The 24469-nt window shown below is 35.6% G+C and overlaps 1 protein-coding gene across 5 annotated transcripts in view; it reads right to left on the bottom strand.

The window, feature by feature from the left end:
- The window catches only part of LOC138701479 (uncharacterized), a 316721-nt gene that overhangs the window by 289824 nt on the left and 2428 nt on the right, over positions 1–24469 (bottom strand). The gene's annotated exons all lie outside the window — the stretch shown is intronic.

The following is a 24469-nucleotide window of genomic DNA, read 5'->3' as shown; positions in this document are numbered from 1 at the left end:
CAATTTCAACTATTACAGCAGTGTATTTATTTATTTTTTATCCACATATTCATTTTTCAACAAAGAACGATTAGAAAATTAATTAAAGAATATTTATGTAGATGAAGAAAAGCATTTACCTCCTGAAATTCATAATTAGCAATGTTTTCAAACCATCTATAAAGCGATAACACGACTTATCAAGTTAGTCTTGACATTTCCCTTTACTACAGCTTTCTCCGAAAGGAGTATGAGCACACTCAAAGGAGTAAAACATTATCTTCGTAATTCAATGAAGAATAGAAGATTAAATTATCCCAGTACAATTGTCATGGAAAAGAAACTGGTTAAACAACTTGCTATTGTTCAGAATTTCAGGGAACGAGTAAATGATACTTTTTCAACCAAGAAGAATCGACACCTGGACTCGCTGTATAAAAAGATATAAAGTAAGAAGATTTTTTTCAGCCTACCCAGAATTTACATCTTAGCTTCGCTACTGGTGAAAATTTCTAAACACATTTTTACAACACCACAATACTTTCTCCGTACGTCGCTTAATTAAAAATAAACGATCTCTGGGTAAATCAGGATCTTGTATAAATACTATACGTTTCAGTATTTACGAAGTGTACAGGCCAGGAAGATGAATAATAATTTCAGTATGTTACATTAACTTACAGCCAGAAGATAAATTATTATTCAGAAAATCTGTATTACATTTTTAGGTTTACATATTATATTTTTACGTTTATTCTTCTATTATTATTATTATTATTATTATTATTATTATTATTATTATTTCTATTATCAACATTATTATTGATCTCTGTAAAATTTATGTAGACAACTGGACTGTACCCGAGCACGAGCATAGATGCTCATTTCGGGTATCTATTCATATGTATTCATTTCAAATGTAAATTGTGAATAAATTTGAAATTTGAATTTGAACATGACTACTTCTTTATTGGAGGTACAAACGGGGAAAAAATTCATATTTTATATGTAACAGGAACGTAACAGGAAGCAATGACGTCACGCGGTATAACTATTCACCAGAGCTAGACTGATGATAAAACATTTAACACTGTAAAGTGCATATGGATTCTTAGGCTTTCAAAGTGAATGTGTTCAGAAATAGACTTTTAGTTGTTCCACCGTGTCCTGGAACTTGACATTTCCTACGTTTCTGAACTACACACGAATTCCATTATCAGGGTAAATAGCTATGACTAGAGAGGTCGCCTACTCTGTTGGGCTCATGATTGGCTATTCCAACAAGTGAGCAAGGATAATTCTTCGTTATTGCTTAAACAAGTAAACTAACTGCAGGAATCAAATAAGACACCCAAATAACATGAAAATATAATGAATATCATAATGTAAATATATGTAAAAGGGAACCATAAATAATGTATTCAGATTAAACTAATTTATAATATTATTAGCAAGGATAAGAAAGATCCACAAATAAGTCTATATAATTATATGATGTAACGAAGAATGTGTGAAAAACTTCAGGTATGGTAAGGATTTCTCTTATATATAGAAGATAGAATGGTTACGTCAGCGTGCTTGGTTTCTAAGTAGGGCTTGCAAGAATGGTCATAATGCATTCCAGTATGTTTGCTTGCTGGAATTATTATGATGAATTCTGTTTACGTTTCCTTAGATGAACTGTTTAAAATGTCGACCTTCTGCCTAAATACAGGCTGCAGCTCGTCTCATTGATATCCGAACATGCTTGGCCTCCACGCTCACCAGATCTCAAACCATTGCACTTCTTTCTGTGGGGCACTTAAAGTCGTTGGAAGAATGTTCGGATCTCGATGAGACGAGTTGCGACCTGTTTTCAGGCAGGAGGTGGACGTTTTGAACAGTTCATCTAAGAAATTAATGTAAACAGAATGTATCACAATAATTCCAGCAAACAAACGTACTGGAGTGCACTATGATCATACTACTCAGAAACCAAGTCTTTCCGGACCCATGTTGATATAACTATTTTTTCTTCTGTACATATGAGGAATCCATATCTGTTGCCCAATTTTTTCGTTACGCCCTGTATTATATATGAGTAGACAGTGGATGCGGGATGACTTAAGGGAAAGTGAAGTTGTTTCGTATCGGAGTATATGGCACGTGCCTCGCCGTCCGTCTTTTGTGTACCTGGCGAGTACAGCTGCGTACAAAACGAAGGAACTCCGGTCCATTCATAACGCAATGTGTGCAGTTGTGTTATCTTGCTCAAGTATTTAGTACGCGTTGAATAATATAATATAATATAATATAATATATAATATAATATAATATAATAATAAAAATTATTACTATTATTATTATTATTATCAATAATTATTGTCTTATTTTTTATACTTTTTTGTCTCATTTATTTTGACTGCTGTTCACATTTTATTATGCTTTTTCCTTTCTTTCTGTATGTTATATATTATGTCTGATTTCTACTTATTTGTTGTTTACATTACATTATTATTATTTTATTCAGTTTTGTGTGTAAAATTGTAGTGTACTTTATAAATTTGTAGTGTTTTTTGTAACGCAGTTTTACTCCCGGTTGAGTGTTAGAGAAGGCCGTATGGCCTTAACTCTGCCAGGTTAAATAAATCATTATTATTATTATTATTATTATTATTATTATTAATAGTGTTGTGCTGATCCATTCATAATGGCAAAACGTTAAATTCGCTCAGAGATACGAAATGCAATTAAGAAGTATGAGAGTGACATTTTATGTATTAACAAAGACAATATCGTGTGTAATGTATGTAAAATCGAAATAAAAACCAGAACAACTTAGGCTATAGAGAAACATTGCAACAGTACATAGCACAGGAAATGCGTTGAAATGAAATCTGAGGAACCATCTACATCAACATCATCATCATTATCATTATTTAGTTGTGCGGGTCTAACGACACGTGCAACATGATGCTCAGTACAAATATTCCTCTAAAGAAATTGAATGATCCCCATTTTAGAGGTTTTCTTCAGAAATTCTCTCGATACAAAAACTGTTTAAGCGATAGGCGAAGACGATTCAGCTTCGACAACTTACGAGAATATATCGTCGTTTACTGCAACGCTGGTAATTGCATCAATGATGACGAGGACTGAACCATGCAAGGTATGTACTACAGTACGTTATTTTTCCTTTCCTTCTGACTGTACGGAGATACAGTAGCATTTGACGTCGTCTGTTTACGTTTAAAACCTGTTGAGCCAATGGTCTGAATGAAAAAAATGTAACATATAGTAAATGTGCACCTACATTCAACTATAAGTCATCCCGCATCCACTGTCTATATATGAGTAACAGTACTGTCCAGTTGTTTGGAGTAGCTAAGCCTAAGGGCCCAAGAAAGTAGGTGACTCAACAGGTCGTACCTATTTGCCCTAATGTGCATGTAGTTCCGAAACGTTGGAAATGTTAAGTAGTTCCAGGACACGGTGGAATACCCAGAAGTCTGTCTCTGAACATAACTGTCGTAAAAACCTAAAAATTCATATCCATCAACGATTTCCTTGTCCCTATCGGGGTTTTCTCTAATTCCATATTTGATTTTTTCTAAGTGGTCAGCGTGGCATCAGTGTCCATATAATCTAAAACAACTCGAAATATAACTTACTGACAACGGACAAACATCGTTGCTGTTGGTGGGATTCGAAACCACAAAAGCTCTGCCTCAACCTTTGCGTATACCACAATCGCAAAGGAATATACATGTCCATCTGTATCGCCTTGGAAGTTTCTTTAAAAAATTGGCAGAACTGAGCAGTCACTAACAGAATTATTAATTTAATATGTGGGTATCCTACGAGGAAACTACATAGTTTTGTAATGACTGGGTCTGTGTAGAATGAGGAGAGAGGGCCAAATGCTTCACATGCACAATCAGTTTCTTCCTTTCTTTATTACAATCTATCTTGCAGTTTAGAGGTTTCTTATTTCGTTTAGCATATACAGTAGGCCTACATAAAAGGCATAATGGTGGAACCCATGTGAAGAGGGATCAGAATAACTCCTGATGTTTATAATTTAATATGAACGAGAAATAGTAAATATTGACTGCAGCCTTCTCGCCTTCTCATCCAGGAACAGGGAAGACGTAAATTCACAATATGGGACGTCGCGTCGGTTTAACTTCCCATTCGAAAGAAACAACAATATTTGAATCCTTCGTCCCCAGCCGGACTTAAACCCGTATCAATAACAGCCACTTGACCTCCGAAGAATGTAGTACGTCCATAATTCTACAACAAATTATTTTCTTTGGATACAAAAGAAGAAAATATCGTTTTGGAGATCGATATATTTTATTAATTTGTTGTAACATAAGTCATCATAAAGGCAAAGTGTAGGTATAGCGAACCCGATCGTAAATTTCAAAGACGCAGCTAGAAAGTATAAACTACAGTACAGTATATAAGTGTGAATTATCGTTGTACTGAGTGCAGAACCGAACTTCGCGTTCGCTACTGGTGTAGGGAAGCTGCTTGCGTCTCCTGCCTCCCAACCGTCAGGGGGATTTCCGTGTTCAGGAAGGCGACAGTACTATGCGCATGGCGTTTATTTTAGGGTGGCGGATCATTGCGGAGGTCTACGTAGTAGCCGACACACTTCTTACCTCACTGGGCTATCCGTGCATGGTTAAGTCAGCGCGTGTATTAATCACTGAATCGTGAACGTATTTTTGTTTAACATTATAAGCCAAGAACTTTACAGTGAGTCAATTTTGTATAAATGTAGGGAGTTATTCACACCACATATTATACTTGATGTTGCAGTAACAGTGTTCCATTTAAATGTCAGTGAGGATAGACTTTTTTGAAAATAAGAAGCTTCAAAATAAATGGCAAGGGAACTTTAATAGCTCGATAGTTCAAGAAAGAATTCTCTTCGTGACATCCAAAAAAAACATGCAGTTACTTAAATTAAGGAAACTGACATTGATGACGACAAAGTTGACTATTATTTATTTATTTATTATGGTAGAGTTAAGGCCATGAGGCCTTCTCTTCCACACTACCAGAAATGAAATACATAATAAAACAATGCCAAAAATAGTAAAGTCATACTTAAATATAAAAATCATTTTCATGCACATTAACAAGCTTACATGGACTGTAATGAAATATTAACTAAACATGATACATAATTAAGTTATTTACAATTCATATCCTAATTCTACTTTATGATAGGCCTAAATGACAATTTATATACACACAGAATAACCTATAAAAATCGGCTACACTCACAAATCAATTTCATGTAAAAGTATGTAGCCTAATTCTTAATTTAAATTGATTAACCGTTCGTGCAATCCCTGACATGATGAGGTAAGGAGTTCCATAGGCGACAAACTGACACTGTGAAAGAGAATGAATAGAAAGAGGTACGGTGACGAGGAATGGATAATAAGACCTGATGTTGATTCCGTAACGTTGTAAAATATTCAAAGTGAGTTCTCAGATATTTTGGAGTAGAAGTGAATAATATTCTAAACAGAACAGATAAAGAATGTGCTATTCTATGTTCCTTCAGGCGGACCCATAAAATAACTTCAGAAGATGGCGTTGTATGGTCAAATTTATGAGTATTGCAGATGAAGCGGACACACACATTATGAACACGTAGTCTTTCAACTAAATTGACAGTTATATTTGTCAAGAGAGAATCGCAGTAATCAAAATGGGGCATCACTAGCGATTCAATAATGTTTCTTTTTATGGAAAGAGGCAGACAGCTTCGGAAGTGATTTAGAGAGTGGAGCGATGAAAATATTTTCTTACAGATGTGAGTTACTTGACTATCCCAGTTTAGATCTCTGTCCATTAATAATCCAAGAATTTTTACAGTGTCGCTATACTTAATAAACGACACATTTATTGACAGACTTGGTATGGTTTTGTCGTCAATTGTACTGAGTAAGCGTTGATGTTCCATTACAATTGCCTGCGATTTTCCTGGGTTTAACCTCAGTCCAAACTTTTGTACCCACAGATAGATATTGTTTAGGTCTTCAGTCATTGTGGTCACTGTATCAGTTAGTTCATCAGGACGAAAGTGTATATAGATCTTTAAATCGTCAGCAAACAAGTGGTATCTGCAGTCCTGTATGGTTTTTGTCAAGTCGTTAATATATATCGTAAATAGTAGAGGACCTAGCACCGACCCTTGAGAAACTCCAGATTTCGCGAAGCGCCAATCAGAAGAGAAATCACCAATTAATGTACACTGCTGGCGGTCACGAAGTTAGGATTGAAACCAAGCGACAGCATTATCCGATAAATTCAAGTTTTTCAATTTACATAAAAGGAGGTAAATATAAACAGTATCAAAGGCCTTGCTGAAGTCAAGTAAAGTCAAAGTCAGTTTGTTGTCATCCGTAACTCGCGTATATCTTCATTGTAGTTATGGTGCTGTGGCCAGTCCTAAATCCTGATTGGTAATCGTTAAGTAAGCCGTTATGATTTAAGTATGCTGTGTACAATACGTTCCAGTACTTTTCATAATGCAGTTAGGATGCTAATAGATCTATAGTCGTCCGGAGAAGATGGAATTTTATTTTTGGGGAGAGGACGGATAAGGGCTTTTTTCCAGAGGCTTGGAAAATTAGCAGTAATAAGTGAAGCGTTAAATATGTGTGTCAGTATTATGTTAGAGGAAGAACAATTATTGTTTGCATGCCTCTGAAGTCGGATTAGTGTAATATGTAAACTAGTCAGCGATATACGTAATGGAGGGGGAAAGGAACTGGCCAGCCTACCCCACTATCTCCTGATTTAGTTACCTCATGAGTGATTTCTTATTGGTGTCACTTATGAGGTTCCAACCTGTTCTCTGACAGTTGACTAAACAACAATTACTTTCGAAGGAGAGAACCTGAGTCTTTCCATTATTTTTATTGTTCATTTGTTTCTGGATGTAATGATGGATCCATGTTTCGTCCATAGTTACAATACGATCCAAAATGTCAGATGAATCCTCTTTAAAACAAAACTGCGGCAAAGAGACTTGGAATTGTCACGTTGAGTCGTTCCTGATTGGCATCAGGCATATAGGGCTCCATTTAGCACATTATTTTTTCAATCGTAATATACGATATGAAAGACACGTTCTTAGGAAATTTGAAAGATTCTGAAGAGTGTTTCAGTTCATTTCGTCGATACTCCAAATTCATGTCATGCATAGCATCGACTTTTCTGGAGTGGTTATAGAAACACGCCATCCAAAACAGTGTTCATCTTTGATCTCCTCTCTCTCTCTCTCTATCTCTTAAATTCCACAACCCAATTTTATGGTGATGTACGAAGCACAGTGATCCCTCAATGTATCCACCAGATCAGCATAAATTTCTTTGCCGGACAATCCTTTCAAAAATAGGAACTTTATCACCTACCGATAATAAATTTTATCAAAATTGAATTATTCATGCGACATAATTTCTTTAAAAATTCACATAATTATAGATTCAGCTAAACTTTTTACCAGCAAACATGAAGTAACTATTTATCAAACAACATACTCTTTTCCAAGCTAACCACGTTCGTTCTTATTTATAATGAAGGTCCAACTTTTTAATTATGGGTATATCAATACTTACCCCTTGATATTTTACAGCGTCTCACTAAATAAATTCTAAGTCATGATTAGGCTTCGCAATCCAGCTACCTAAAGACTGAAGTTAAAGACACATTGGGTAGGCCTATTACGCCGAACACAGATGATGCAACGGATAAGGATATAAACAAACCCATCGTCGCTGCGTGTTCGTGGAGTAGGCTACAGTCAACTCCCGACATTCTGAAGCTATACTAGTAAACACATGCTTGAGACATGATGTTCATTTTCGTCGTGATCTTTGCAGTGAATAGGCCTAAAGTCCCGTCGCTCTAATTTCCGGCAGCCAATCGCGTTGCAGGTCGGCTATATTTAAACGTGTGCGTCTTGTGATTCGCTTATGAAGACGTTATTCATTTTTAAGGCTCGATAAATACTTAATATAATCGCCCGCCATTTTGGCTCTTTCGTTGGCGTTCGCAGAAAGCACACGAAGACGTTATTTGCCGCTCAATTATTTGCTGAATTACAGTGCGTTTGATTTATTATCATAGGAGCTACGACATGATAATGTTTAACGGTGTGACAAATAGATTCCTCGTATGGTATCTCGGGAACGAAAGAACAAAAATGGCGAACGATACTACCTACCTAGACTTTATAGAGCCTTCACTTCCTAAAACGTAAGCAAAGAGGCGGAGTCACGCCGGAAATAACAGCGTCGCGACTATAATAACGTGCATTCGTAATTTACGGAACTTGAACATATGCGGATGTCACTTGAAATTATTTTATATTGCAAGAAATTCTTTCAATAGCACATGACGTTATTGTTACATGATGTAGTACAAGATATTCCTATTGTGTGATATTTTTTTCGTGTTTCATTAGGATATTTCATCTCACTCATCACTAAAAATCCACCAATTTTCTATGTACTTTTCTAGAAATTCCCTAAAATGGAGATTATCTAATTTATTAATTGGGGTGTTGGCACTAAACATCATGGTAGGCTACAACAAATCCATACTAAACGTCGAGTTAATATCTTCATAATTTTGAGATTTTTATGGTACTGGTACTTTTTTATTACGTTCAACACACTTTCTGTGCCTTTTGGTATTTCAGCGTCTTTCAGTGCACTTTTTTGTCACTTTTACGTTTATTTTACACAATTCATATGTAATGTTGTCAATATTGACAGTAAAAATATTAGTTCAAATATCCTCAACTATGCCCCGCAATATTACACGCTCTGCAATGAACCTTCAATCAGCCACAAAGGTGTAGTTATTTAAATAGCCCTAATACGACTAATAAGGACAGTGATCGATAAGATTACTCACTATGACTGCGTCCCGGTTTTGACTTTCTAGAGGAAGAGGGCAGAGGATGCGTAACTATTTTGTTTACGAACGTACAAGTATCTGCGCTGTGACGTCACATATACATTTGAATCAGGCAACTTCATTCCAGTTTATAGGTAGCTGGAATACGAAGCCTAGTCATGATCATTCAAAGAGAAGTCATTTTAATTTTGGTTTAACCGAAATTATATCAACATCACATTTACATTTATTACTAAGAAGAACCGTTCAAGTTATCATTGTCTAAAACTCGTCCGCTATTTCTTAACTCCAGCATACAGTGAAAAACCACAGAAATTATTAAAGAACCTTACGATTCAAAATTGCATATTCTTTTATCATAGCTGTACTACCTATAGTAAATAAGAAAACAAACAAATAATTTTTTGTAAGATTGCTTTCTTTCCTCCCTCTTCTAGCTTACACCCACGCACGCACGCGCGCACACACACACACACACACACACACAAAAGGACCACTCATAAGTATTATAACCAGGCCTGGCATTTTCGGCCTTTGGACGTAAAGTTAATGGTACGTTTACTATAGCATACTAGATGTTGGTCGCGTGGCATGAGCAGACAGCCATTTAAACAAATATATATCTATTAAGTTTTATTTATATTCAATATTTATAGGTTGTATATGATTTATACCTTATATTTTTACTTATGGAATATCTAGTACTCCTTTACTTTTACGTTATAAATCATATAAGATATTTGATTCTGGATGGAGAGAATACTTTGGGCTAACAGCTGTGTGCACGAAGAGATCTAGGAGGCTACAACTACAGAGACCTACCTACTAGTTACGCAGACTACAAGTTGTTCCTAAAATAGGTAGTCAAGGCTAAGTTCACATCCCTGTAAGAATACATAACTTTAAATTATGTATATAACTTATTTAGTCGACTTTCTGAAAAGCCAATGTACATACATTTTCGTGGAATTAGATGTTTTTCTTTTCCTATCCCTATATTCTATAAACGATAGTACCATGAAAAGACTGGTGTTTGAGTACTTATAAAACTTCAAACTGCCTTACAATAGGATTTTTTTCCGATTTTCTTGAATTTTACACAACTCTTTGTAAAAGTCAATTTTGCCATCCGGTTTTGTTTGTGACGTGCAATGTATGTCTGCAGCATCCTTATTTTCCATTAATGCAATATTTCTCTTATAGGTATTAGTATTACAATGGACCTATAGGCCTATATTTGCGTTTTCGTCCTCTTGTAACTGAACTATAACTTTGCACTGAATTGCTTACTGTCCAGTTTCTTCACGATGTTTTACCTAATATTTATTCGTTAGAGCATATTGTTTCCGTTGTATGCACTAAACGACTGAACTCCCGGTACCTTCATATAACATCGTCTCCTTAAAAACACTGCAATCGGTGGTTGTTTTATGCTGAGTGCAAACAGGGAGACTGCATAACGTAGACCAGTAGTCACAACCCTATGTGCACATAACTTGTTTTTGTTTTTGTTTGGGTTCCGAAACCGCCATTATAACATTTTCACTGTTGATAAATTACCTGACATTTGAAGAAAGAAAGACTTAAATAGGTACGTCACTTAAATTGTATTTGGAAAACAAATAAATTCAACATGCAATCATATTTTTAGGAGTACAGTAGGTGCATTGGAAATTATTGTTCTTTCCTGAATGTGATAATAAGATTGAATAATTTTACATTTTTATCCGAATATTCTGCTCTCACAGGGTTTGACAGTATGAAAAGGAAGTCATTTAGCTTTGAAGACACCACAATTAAAAAAAAAAAAGGTCACACAGTATAGTGTGCATTCTATGTTGGATCTTCGCCGTCTGTCAACCCACTTGAGGTATGTGGACATAAGGGGAAGAATTGGCCCAATACCTGGTATAGTTCCTGGATAGCTTAGTGGTACAGCGTTGGCGCGCTTAGCCAAAGGTCCCAGGTCCCAGGTTCGATACCCGGTCCCGGAACAATTTTTACCTTTAAAATTATTCAAATAATAGGTTTGTTCCAACAAGCAATTCAGAACGCGTTACAAACCAATACTGAACATCTTTCGAAGGATGCGCCAGTTGTGTACGGTCTCAGAACTCCGGATTTTACGTTGTTGGAACGTTTCTTGAACTGTCATTTCATTGTCTTCGGAGTTTCTTCCCATATTAAAATTATATTCATCTTCCGAACTTAATTCGTCGTAAAATATATCACTATTACCTTCCAACTCACTCATGATGCACTATTTTTATTTTTTTTTTTAACCTGTCTGGTCGCGAAGCATTTTAACCATAATTCCAGATTAAACCATCTGCGCATGCGTCAACAGTTCAGAATTACCAGTTCCCGCTCTTAATCGAAAAACCAATTCGTTCCTAACGAGTTTTAAAGCTCATTGGAACAGGTAACTGGGAGTTCAGAATCAGTTCTATTCTTGTTAGAACGCACATTATGCTACTGCGCATGAACAGACAGTTCAAAATCGATTCTGAACAGTGTTTGAACAAACCTAATGTAACTATAGGTAGGTAGAAGAAATTAATAACTTCAATTAGGCCTAATTACACTCACCAACGTGTAATTGTCACGGGTTCTTCTTCGGGACTGTAATGTATTTTCGACAGTAAAATAAAGAAATAAACTAAGCATTTCTTTATCGCTCACATTTTTTCGTGAAAGACATAGTGAAATACATAAATAAGCAGGCCTACATTCATTAAAATTAAGTGAACGTTATGAAAATTATTTATTTATTTTGGTGGTTACATATTTGCCAGTTGTACAGCAGAAAGTCTCGAGATTTCATGTTGCTTCATTCTGAATTGGTTTATCGTTGTGAATGTAAATGGGAACACCGACGAGAAAAATGTGAAAAAGTTTCAATATGCTGTATTTATGATGGGACATAACTTACTGTAGTAATCCTTTCCTTTCGTTCTCCTTTCAAAGTAGGCCTATATCAAACATTCATCAGGAAAATACTTATTGGGGTACGATACCAATTAGTGCGTTTATTTTTACGTTTTGTTCTTTGACATAGTGACCACTACTCGCAACGGTTGGGAATACGACATGAACTAATCCTATTTATAAGCATGTAGGCTCAGCAGACATGTCAAGGACACGGGCAAAGTTACGAACTCTTGTCAATCAGAGTGCACTTATTTAGGAAATTTGTGTTTCGACAATCGTGTCAAATAATATTTCTTTGGAGGTACAGTATACTTGGCAATAATTCTTAATAAAAATTATTTCACATTATAACACAAACAATTTTAAATATTACTATATTGTGAATGACACTACCCATTAGGGTGTATCGAAAAGAAAATCCGAAATTCAAAATGCAAAAGTTTACAAAAGTTTGTAGCAGTTAAAAAAAAAAACCTAGGTCTCTGATTATATTTTTTACCGAGTCGCATGTAGCGTATAAAGTGCATTTTTTACTTAAGTATTTTACTTCGGAATATGTAGTTTATTGCTTTCGAGTGTTAAATATTAGGTACGGTACCTTGTTGACTAGTTTCAGCCTGTTGTGGGCTATCTTCAGAACTGATTGGTCCTGGTCTTCGCACCTTCTGTTTGCTTTTCCTGTGAAGGTACGTTTGTGTAGTGTAATGTGGAGTCAAAAAGTGTGTGTGTTCTCACATTGAATTGTGTGTTGTGGGTGTGTTTAGTTTCTGATTTTTCGATTGAATATGTAGAATTTCCCTGTCTGTGTTTATGTTGCTGTAGGTGTGGTTGGCATTTGTGATGTGCTCTGCGTATGTGGAAGTGTTTTGTTATAATGGAAATTATAATATACATATTCCGAAGTGATATAGTGTTAAAAGTAGTGTAATCAAGATGTGTATGTATTTTAGTTTCATAATTTTTCGGTGCATGGTGAATGGGGCGTAAGTCATTTCTTTTTTACAATTTTTAGTTTCTGAAAATTTATTAAAAGGAAAAACTTCAATTTTCATTTGGTTTTACATACTTGTATCTGGATGGAATACAAGTCATAATACAGTAAAATGATCAATTTGCCTTAAGTCTTATTTTCTAACATTTTGTCGGTATTAATGGTTTATATCGACATATGCCCTTAATATCATCACCAGGCTTAGCAACCAACGTACGCACAACTTGACTATAGAGTTCCTTGAACATAGTAGACAGACATACTGTGAATATAAACAACGACGTCAATGTGCTGCGTTATATTCTGCTGTTAATAGTACGATCTAGTGACGGTGAAAAATGAAGTACGGTACATACCTCACAAGTTTTCTTGTCCCTCGGCGACGTTGAAGGCGTAATGAACAACCATGTACATACTTGCGACTAGTTCGAAAAAACTGTTCACTATGAATTGAAAATGCACTGTGATGGCCTGAGTTCGTTTCGTAGGGAGAGACGGAAGAATACTATACCTTTTATCACGAACCGGATTGTACACTAACGCACAGGTAAACAAAACTCACTGCACCACCTCACTTCATCTATACTCCGTTGCACTGTTAACTTCACTTCATTCTTAAGTTGTCTCGGATCCTAAGCCTGATCATCACTATATGATGTACTGAAGAAATATTATATTGACCACTTAAGATTTTTATTGCTCTATACTTAAACTAACATGTGCCAACATTGTATTAATCAGGAAGCTTATAAGATTTATAGGCCTATTTCCACTGTTGTTACATTCTAGAATATGAAAGAATATCATTAACGAGCTACTGAAAGTGCTGTAGGAATTCAGGGCATTCAATATCCTTTATGTATGTAGTGTTATTATTATTTTCTGAGAAGTGAAATTCGAAGAAAATTTCATTGCAGTAGACATAAAATAACCCATACGGAATCAGTTGTATGTAGTAAATAAATATCAGTCACTAAAATCATAATTTTCATTTGATTGTAATCTACAAGGAGAGTCAATTTGCCTTTTTATATTAAAAATATAATTACCTACAGAAATACTCCTATTTTCTAAACTCCGAACGCTCTATGGTGTACGAACCATACCTGGTTCGGCCCTCCAAAAGCCGCCAGACCACTAGGCCTACAGAGTTTTTTTACCCTCTCTCTTTTGGCTTCATGTCTCTGCATCTTCTGATTAGGAGTCCGCCCAGTGTCGGTAGTTCCTTTCTGAATGAATAAATAATAGTTATCCCGAAACATACTTTAGTGTCACGTGTTTCTTTAACAACATTATTTACATTCATTTTGTGAAAGATATATTGAAAAACATCACTATTTGACGCTAATTTCCTATTAGCATATTGTTTTACCTTCATGTCCCACTTTCGTGTTAATTTTGTTTAAATATTATAGACAGGTTTAAGTCGAAATCAGCATACAAGAGTTCAAATATATTGCATTAGTGACTATTGTATTAGTTACTAACTTGATAGAAATATCGTGAGAGATACGAATCACATACTCTAATAGCGAGTAGCCTACAGGATATACGAGTACTGTATATGATGAGATAGTGGAGTGGTGTGCGTTGTATTGTCCATTCTACAATAGCTGCAAAATCTCACCAATCCTCCATAGCATTTTGTCATGAGTTAATGTAGACAACTACTGTATTTTCTGAATGTTGTTTTCTAGCTTACACAGGTTTTTATTTGATGCAAGTTTTCAGAATCAACATAGGAGCACAAAATGCTTATACTGAAAGAGATGACAGTATTAAGTAGCCGTAAGTGTGTAACAAACATTACTGACTTCAGAGTTCATACCAAAGCTACAATATACACCGATCAGTCTTGGCTAAGTGATGGACACAGCGTAGCAAAGTAGTGGGCAAACTTAAAAATGAAAAGTGAATGGAGAAACTGACGCACAGGTAGGTCATTAGGCGATTATTAACTGTTTGAGCCGAGACTGAAACAATAAAAAAGTCGCAAAACCCAGTTTGAAATGGTTCATATAAGACAAAGGGAACGGTTTCGTTACGAATGAATTTATTTTCAAAAGAAATATCCATAATTTACTTCATTTCAGAATTCGCTTTTCCAACAAAACACAAAGCAATATGACAACATACCTTGGGCTTACTGGAAAAAGTTGGTAACTATACCGTTTTTTTTTTTAAGATGGGACCTGAGAGTTAAGCGGCCGAGCTTGGAATTACAGCCCTTTGTTGCCAATATGGACAATCACGCTGTCAGCTGATGGGATTAACGTTAGATGTCTGACGTTTAAACATTCATTCACAATTTATACGAAGGTAAAAAAAAAAAATACAGAAATCGAAAAAGAATGGAAGACGAAACGTATCAATGCTAACATTATGTACACACTAACAAGGAGAGGACACGCTCTGTATAGAGGACACGCTCTGTATATCACTGAATTAAATCAGATTTTGTGACATGAAAGTACAAGACACACTGTTTAAAGTCATACCTGGTATGGGTGGCCAATGACCCCCTGTTTTGGAAATATTGGCAATTGTTTATGACATACTTCCGTTAGGTGCCTAATAGGGAAGCATTAGACTGTTTAACGGTGTAGCTCATGTGGTTGGATGCTGAGTTGTCATCCAGGCAACTCGAGTTCGAAACCTAATGCCTTTTCATATTTTAAAGCTTGATATTATTATTATTATTATTATTATTATCATCATCATCATTACTATTATTATTATTATTATTATTAGTATTATTATTATTTTAATTCACTTTCAGTTGTCAGTTCCTATATTCAAAGCCATGTTGAAATATGCGTGGTATGCATCAAAATTGATAAACGAACGAGAAGTGTTTGTGAATGTGAAGGATATCTGCTTCGCAGCAGAAGTGCGGAAAAATGTGTGTGACTGTGGACAACCTTCTTTCATTTGCTGTGCATGGTGCAGGAAATATGTATGTTTTGTGTGTTTTTATGACATCATAATGAATCGGGTACAAAATGAAATGGAATAGCTGCTACACAAATAGAACAAACACCAGTAACACATCTTACCTTCCTACGTGAGCAGTATTTCATTGTTTATCCTTTACAATAAAATGTTGGTTAATTAGTAATTTGTTTAAAACATGATGAAGGATTCAATACATTGAGAAATATGATATAGGTATGTAAATAGATAACTGTGATCACAATATTAATCATTATTAAAAGAAAAAATATATAGGACCAGATAAGACTCGAACTCAGGTTGCCTGGATAACAACTCAGCATCCAACCATATGGGCTACGCTATTACACAGTCTAATGCTTCCCTATTGAGCACCTAACGGAAGGATGTCACAAACAATAGCCAATATTTTTAAAACGAGGGGTCATTGGCCACCCATACCAGGTATGACTTTAAACAGTACTTCTTGGACCTTCATCTCACACAATCTTATTTAATTCGGTGATATACAGAGCGTGTCCTCTCCTTGTAAATGTCGCCAAGAGGGCTACAGTATTGAGCACTCACCACGTGGGAACTGTAACTTTGGCAACTCAACCGTTGTTACCCATAGACTTACTAAATAACCGCGTTGTTATCACGGCAACAGGCCTACCATACTATGTGACATTCAGTTTTTTTTTTCCCGATCGCAGCGCTAATATCATGTCCCATCTTAAAAAAAAAAACAGGTATAGTATAGGAAAGAAATGAAACTTACGTATCAACTTTTTCTTGTAACTGATACATGGCAACAGCGTCCTTCATTTAATACGCATACTGCAATTTACGAATGAGACGATCTATTCTATACGGTCCAATTAATTCGAGAATGATACACAAGAAATATCACTTTACTATAAAAAAGAAAACACAAAATGACGTTTTACTCGAAATCGTCTTTAACTATTTTTTTCTTTGGGTGAAGGTTATTTATGAACCACCCACTAGAGAAAACTGTTAAAATACTGTACCTAGAAAATGCCTACGAGTTATAATATGGGGTAGAGGAAATCACTGGGAGAGCTGTATGCTCACGCAGCCCGCCCCAAATACATACTTTTCTTATCACTCGGGACAGTTATCTTTACCGATGGTGTGTTTATAAACCAACTCGACTGCCCTGCGATATCGGGAGTACACGCAATAACAAATAATATTGATACACTCAGTTGCTGCTCTGTCACTGTGTGCGGAAAGGAGGTTACTTCGGAACAGCGTTGCCAACCCTACGGCTTGACTGGATCGCACAATTGGTTCCAAACATCGAGTTAGAAAGAGAAAGATATAGAGTGGTCATTGCGCCGCCATGTTTGAAGAAAATTGAACGACCGTCGGTAATGAACTTATGCGCCCAAAACAAAGTGGGCGTGGTGATAACTGACAATAGAATCGTCAGCTGTCTTAATTTCGTTTGCATAAATCAGTTAAACTGAAGTGGAAAAACCTAGTATTTCGTCAAATACGTGCTAGGAACTTAATCTAAACTTATGTACGCTAAATTTAAAACACTTGAGCTATTCCTAGAAGGAATGCTTAAAAGAATAACCTAAGCAAAATTGTCATGTAGTATGACAAGAAGTCCTAGCAAATATACTGAAGAATATGTTAATATTCGTAGGTTCTTTTAAATCAGACCTGCAAGATTGCCTATAAAATGAACGAGTATGATTCGGATGATTTTATTAAATTGTTTTCCCAGTCTCTACACGTTGCAAAACTATTTACTATACCATAAGATATAGAATGAACGTAGGCCCTATCTGTAGTAAACAATCTTTACCTCCAAGCTTGTAACGTGGGTGAAACGTGACAAAACACGCTTTCAGTTTTTTTGTTACAGTAAAGTATAATTATTATCGAAATGTGAACGTGAGGCCAACAGCCGGCTGGTCTGTCTGAGCCTTTCAAGGGCTGTGGCACCACAGATAATTAGCCTATTAGTGTATAATTGAGCACCCACGTACAATAATGGGGTAAGTAGTTACGAAATATATTCATACTTACCCCATTATTGCACGTGGGTGCTCAATTATGTTCTTTCATGTCCTTCCAGTCAAAATACTAACAACAATACGACCTATCCCAGAGTTTTGCGTTATTTTGGATGCGAGTGTCGAAATACAATTTTAATATTTGATTGCTATTACTAGGTTTGAAAGGGAATTGTAGCGGTTTTATCCGTATTTAGTTTAACTTTATTACTAGTGAACCATTTATTTGATTAATCGTTTGTCTTCGAAATAGGCCTACTTCTTATAAGCTACAGCTCATCGTCTTCTTGTATAAGCAGTAAGGACAGAAGGAGCAGAAATAAAGGATGCCGGTGTCGAAATACAGTTTTAATATTGTATTGCTATTTGTTTTTCACTGGGTCTGAAACGGAATTGTATTGGTTTTATCCGTATTTAGTTTAAGTACATTACCAGTGAACCATTTATTTTGTTTATGCCGGGCGTTGTTACACATTTATGCATGAAAAAAAAATGCTGCTAATTAACAAAACTATGGACTTAACTTCATAAAATTTACATGAAATATGATATATCAGTTGTCTTTTTCCTTTTGACATTGCAGTTATATGCAGCACACACAACAGGGATGTTTTTTCTTCGTTTATTTGTAGTTCTTACCTCCGTTATACAACATTGTAAGCAGACGAATTTTTACAAAGGTGGGCGCTTAGCTCAGATCTGCCGTGTTTCGCAGTGGCACCGCAAAGAGCGCTGTACAGGACAACATGGCCACTCTATAGTCTTCTCTTTCTAACTCGTTGGTTCCAAATTATCGTACTTCTGATGGAGGATCGTACACTACATATAAAATAGGACTATTTTGATTATTTTATCTAAACTTTCTCCGCAGTGTTTTATTTAAACGATTATTTTAAATTATTGTAAGGAAATAATTGTTGAAAATCAAATATCAGCACATAAAATGTTTCTTTAACACTTTGTTGTCTCCTTACTTTGGGAGGATCCTCAGAAGGATCACCAACAGCAGGAACAGAAGAGCCAGAACCTACATCTAGCCCTTTGACAGTTTGTTCCATCAGAGCAAAAACAAGCTTTAAATTAAGGAATTATTTACCATAATTTTCTACAATTTTGTTTCTGTCCTGTCAGGGGCGGCTCGTCCATAAGAGCTGCGGAGCTGCAGCACTCCCTGCTTTAACAGGAAAATAAAAATAATATTTATTTTAACTTGTAGAAGAATTGTTACAGCTTTTATTGGTAAATTGCTTTATATTTCATCTGGCCGGGAAAATGTACTATTACCTTATGCATAATCTTTTTGCGCGTCGAATTTACTGGGATTGACACTGCATTCAAAGTCGTCCTGGCATCTGCAGGGTGAGACAGCTCATAGAGAGTGTCTCTTGCTTGGTCAGGGGGTAGAGAGGTGAAGGGAAGCAGAGGGAAACTGCCGCTGTTTAAAACCCATATCTCGCTTGCAGAGCCAGGCGACTAGGGAAGATCTTTCCTCCCCTCCCACACCGCTATTGTAATGCTGCGTCAAATGGATTCTCTATTCGCTTGAAACTTAATGACAACATTTTTATTTTCTCATCACATACTTATTCTTGTAGAATCTTATCGAGTTAATATAACGAAATTAATATTCTCTTTTGCCTTATTATTACATATATATCGTCCACGCCTGTGGAGTAACGGTTAGCGCGTCTAGCCGAGAAACCAGGTGGCCTGGGTTCGATTCCCGGTCGGGGCAAGTTACCTGTTTGAGGTTTTTCCGGGGTTTTCCCTCAACCCAATATGAGCAAATGCTGGGTAACTTTCGGTGTTGGACCCCGGACTCATTTCACCGGCATTATCACTTTCATTTCATTCAGACGCTAAATAACCTAAGATGTTGATAAAGCGTCGTAAAATAACCTACTACATATATATCCAGCCTCCAGCAGAACTTAATATTTGCTTAACTCAAAATGATTGCACGAGTAGAATCCTTTTGATATAGCACGTAAAATATGAAAGAGACTTCTTTTCCAGTTTTAGAATATTATTGACCATCAGTATATCTGAGTGTTGCTTTGGTGTGACGTCTTAGTATCGTAACTTAACCAGTGCAAATGTGCAAGCATGAGTGTGTGTGAATTACAGAATATTTATTTTATTTTTATCAACTTTCCTTTGCAGAGAAGATTGATGTAATGAAATGAAATTAAATGGTCGTCCGTTACCCGACTTAAATCTTACTCAAGCTTCGTCCAGCCGAAATAGTGCATTTATGTAAGGAAGAATAACAATGAAATTTACGCTAAGCATTTGTGGTTACGTGGATGTGAACAAAAAAATTCAGTATTTTGTTTCCCTTGGCTCCTCTTCGGTGGTGATACTGCATAGACTAGGAGTGGTGTGAGAGATTTAGGACATTTGCCCCTAAAAATTGAAAAGCACGAATCTTCGCAGTCTCATCTGAAAAATGTTGTTTCATGGCTATGTTGTTTCCAAGCAATTATGTGAAGCGAACAGAACAAACATTCTCAAACATAATCAAGAAGTGAGAAAAAATGGTGAAATTATTTTAAAAAGTATTGATTTATCAAATTTTGTGGCCAATATGAACTTCCCCTTAGAGAACATGATGAAAAAAACGATTCGAAGAACCCTGGTGTTGCTACAGTTCGTGAGTAATCTAAACGAGCCTCTCAAAAATCATTTGGAACATGCCACTGTTTAAAGGTAATTCTAAGACAATTCAGAATGAACTGGTAGATTGCATGTTGAGGGTCTGCCGATCTGAAATTCAGACTGAAATCGATGGTATTAGTTTTTTTTTTTTTTTTTTTAAGCGATTATGGCAAATGATCCCACAGACATCTCCCAACTAAGTCAGGCAGTTTTGGTTTTTCGATATGTAGTGCATTTATTTTTGTCCTATACTTATTAGTAATGATATCAAGAAGTGAAATTTGTATGTACCAAAATCTACTGCAGCTCCCCCAATCCACAAGTTCACGAGCCTCCACTGCGTCCTGTATATTTAGGTTCACCGGATGTAGATTTTTTGGGGGTAGGACCTACTAGGGCCACTAACACTATCTTCTGAATCCATTGCTACTATTTCACGTCAGAACTTATCACAATGGCATTTGATTTCTTACTGTCCTTCAAATGTCGTCAATTGTATATCTTCTTGACATGTTTTACCCTCTTTGTCGAAGGATCGTACATTTTACGCACTGTCCGCGGGTTTGATCGTACGGTTGGCAACGCTGCTTCGTTTTTCTGTAATAACTTTTCTGTAGATTCGGAAATATACTGTCAAAATTTGTGCTTGATTCTAGTCACAAATAAATTAAAAGCCAATTGGGTCTATTCGCAATCGATAATATTGCAAAGTGGCTAGATTCTTTTCACTTTCCATTACTGACTGGGCAACAAGGACGCCAAGGATCGTTAAGATTACAGTTAACTGAATACGATACTATTTTTATATTCACAGGTGAATTTCCATAATTATTGTTTCTGCTTTCTATAGAACTCATTCGATTTCTCGGCAATATTAGTCACTTCACGAACATGTAGGCCTATTGTACATATACTTGGAATCTTCGGGAAAAAAGAAAAAAAAAACCTTTATCACTTCTTTCAGAGTCTTCTCCAGTTACAAGCCGGAGCCATACTTCGGCAACACTGTAATTAACTGTCAAGCGGAGGCCTACGATACAGAACATGTGTTTGTGCTAATGCCGATTTTCAATGTAATTTAATGTTACAATATAAGCGTGTGTCGATGGAATTATGTTCGTGGTCGTACCAAACGTTAATTATTGTTGATGTATTATAAACTAAGTGCGTGTTGGCGATAAAAACAAGACAATAAATGAAAATATGGCCGCAGTCTTTGGCAATTTTTACGGTTATTAATAATGACAAAATTATTGACAATTCTTCTAAATATTAAATATTGTATAAACTGCTTTTTATAGTCTTACTCGGGTTTGTGGTGTATCAGAATTCTAGCCAAATTGTTGGGTCTCGCCTGCTATATCAATAAAGTTACGCCGTTGATTTTCAAGTACCGGTACTTATAAAGAGCTGTTTCGTGTTCCCATAAATGTTCCAGTTTTGTTGGAGATTCGGAATGCCTGCTATACGTCAGAACTGTCTATAATTTGTAGATGCATACACTCATTTTGTTGGTTTTCAAGGTTTGTTTATTAATATTATTTCTTTTGTAATAATTTAATTATAAACATGTTTCTTTTCACTTCGTATTTACAGGATTTAAAGTTAACTGAATTTACGCTAATTGGCACATACTTAATAGATAATGATGTGTTTCGTTACTATTATGTTGAAGGTATGTTTCTTCATTTTTTCATAGATCTTTATACTTGACCTAACTGTATTTACATCGTCGTACTTTATTATAATATGCCAATAGTTTCCACTGTTTACATTTTTATTTTATTTACATTCTTAGCTTGTTTTCTGTAATTATATTTATTTAAAATTATATTTTAAAAAGTTTGTAACAAATAATTTAGAATAACAGTATTATTATGGTGACTGGCCAGGTTCAAACTAAAACTGGCTTCCTGGCATAGGCGGAGAGAGAACCATTTCCTTGGGAGGAGGGGGGGGAGCAAAACCATAGAATCCCCATAAACGGGGTTATGGGGGACATCATTTACCTCCTCCCCCTATTATAGCTTGACCGTGGTACAGTATATCGGAATATGATCATTTAATAAACGTATTTTGGGGGGGGGGGATGTTTCCTATAGTGTTACATCCATATTAGTGATGTTTCGGACCGAGTTGTATAGGGCTTGAACTATAGGTCAACTACAAAATGTAATAGGGCATAACTTAAAACAATCTCCCTCTTTTTATCTCATACAAAAAATGTATATGCATCATAGAACGATGTAATAGTACTAACAGAAACTTACCTTCCTGAAGATATATGAAATGCAAACTCTAATTATTTTATCTAATCTCTTTAAGTTTACGTATTATACCGGGATCACTTTTCTTTTTTCTGCATTGTTGTGCAGTATGTTATTCATACATCTCCAAGTGGTAGCCTGAACACCTGCAGGCTTCTAACACATGAGTACAGGCTGTTACAAAAGAAACATTACAATGCTTCCATTCCTCAAATGAGGTACAGAAATTCTTATACATTCAGAAATTTAAAATAAATATTATAGTTCAGACACATGATCTGAATACATTAATTCATACATTTAAGCACAGAACCTTAATTACAAACAAAATCAAATTAGATCTTTTGAATTCAAACTTTCTAATGTTAACAGAAAAAAAAAGAGTTCAGACAAGTTTGTGGAGGCAGTGCCCCCCCATGTCCCCCCAAAACTCCGCCTATGCTTCCTGGGCATCTGAAATATTTATAGAAAAGCATGACAGATAATCACATGAAATTAAAATATATATGATATCCTACACCTTTCACCTCAGAAGTGAAAAAACATAAAGCGGTAAAGCATTGTCAATTTACTTGCCACATAATAGTTAATTGATTGGAACTTAAGAATTCTACGTAGGAACTTACGTCTTTATTGCAGTATTGATTTTATTATTTTCGGTGCAAGGAATATCTTATTTATTTATTTATTTACCTTTGTACTACAAGTGGAGTTTTGGGGGGACATGGGGGGCACTGCCCCCCCCCCCAAACTTGTCTGACCTCTTTTTCTATTAACATTGGAAAATATTGAATTCAAAATATCTTTTTTGCTTTTGTTTATGATTAAGTTTCTGTGCTTAAATTGATGAATTAATGTATTCAGATCATGTGTCTGGACTATAATACTTATTTTAAATTTCTGAATGTATAAGAATTTCTATACTTCATTTGAGGAATGGAAGCACTGTAATGTTTCTTTTGTAACAGTCTGTGCTCATGTGTTAGAAGTCTGCAGGTATTCAGGCCGCCACTTGGAGGTGTATGAATAACATACTGCACAACAATGCAGAAAAAGAAGTGATCCCGGTATAATGTGTAAACTTAAGGACAAGATTAAATAAAATAATTAGAGAGTTTACATTTCTTATGATATATTCAGGAAGGTAAGCTTCATATAAAAAAGTTTTGTTATTATCGCAGCGCTCTCATGTTTAACATTCGGCAGGTCTTTGAGCGGCCTCGTGCATAACATTCGGCAGGTCTTTGAAATTTAATTGTATTATTGTTTTCAATTTCTTGTGTCGCCGCTCCAATTACTCGCCTCAATTCCAATATTGCAACCAATAAGCTGCTTCCAGTATTAAATGACACCTACTTGTCTAATCCACGTGGACTAAAACCGAGGTTGCAATGTCTTGTGCTAAGGACGAATATCAAGGTATGTGATTAAAAATTATTATTAAGAGTTAAGAATGTCAACGTACTCGTATATGAAATAATAATAATAATAATAATAATAATAATAATAATAATAATAATAATAATAATAACCATTTAACAATATAACAAACTAGTGCTTATTCTTATCGAGGAAGTAGACGTGACAACGTGACGCTTAAAGTGAAATCTACAGAGCAACAATCTGTCGGCAAAATTATGTTTTAAAAGCACATCGCACGTTATTGTATGATGCCGATATGTTAAGCATGAGGCCGAGGCGATAGTACGTAGTTTTATTGATGT

Source organism: Periplaneta americana, chromosome 6 (assembly GCF_040183065.1).
Source record: "Periplaneta americana isolate PAMFEO1 chromosome 6, P.americana_PAMFEO1_priV1, whole genome shotgun sequence".
Classification (NCBI taxonomy): domain Eukaryota; kingdom Metazoa; phylum Arthropoda; class Insecta; order Blattodea; family Blattidae; genus Periplaneta; species Periplaneta americana.
Note: the sequence above shows the minus strand (reverse complement) of the source record. Positions and strands in the feature narration are given on the sequence as shown.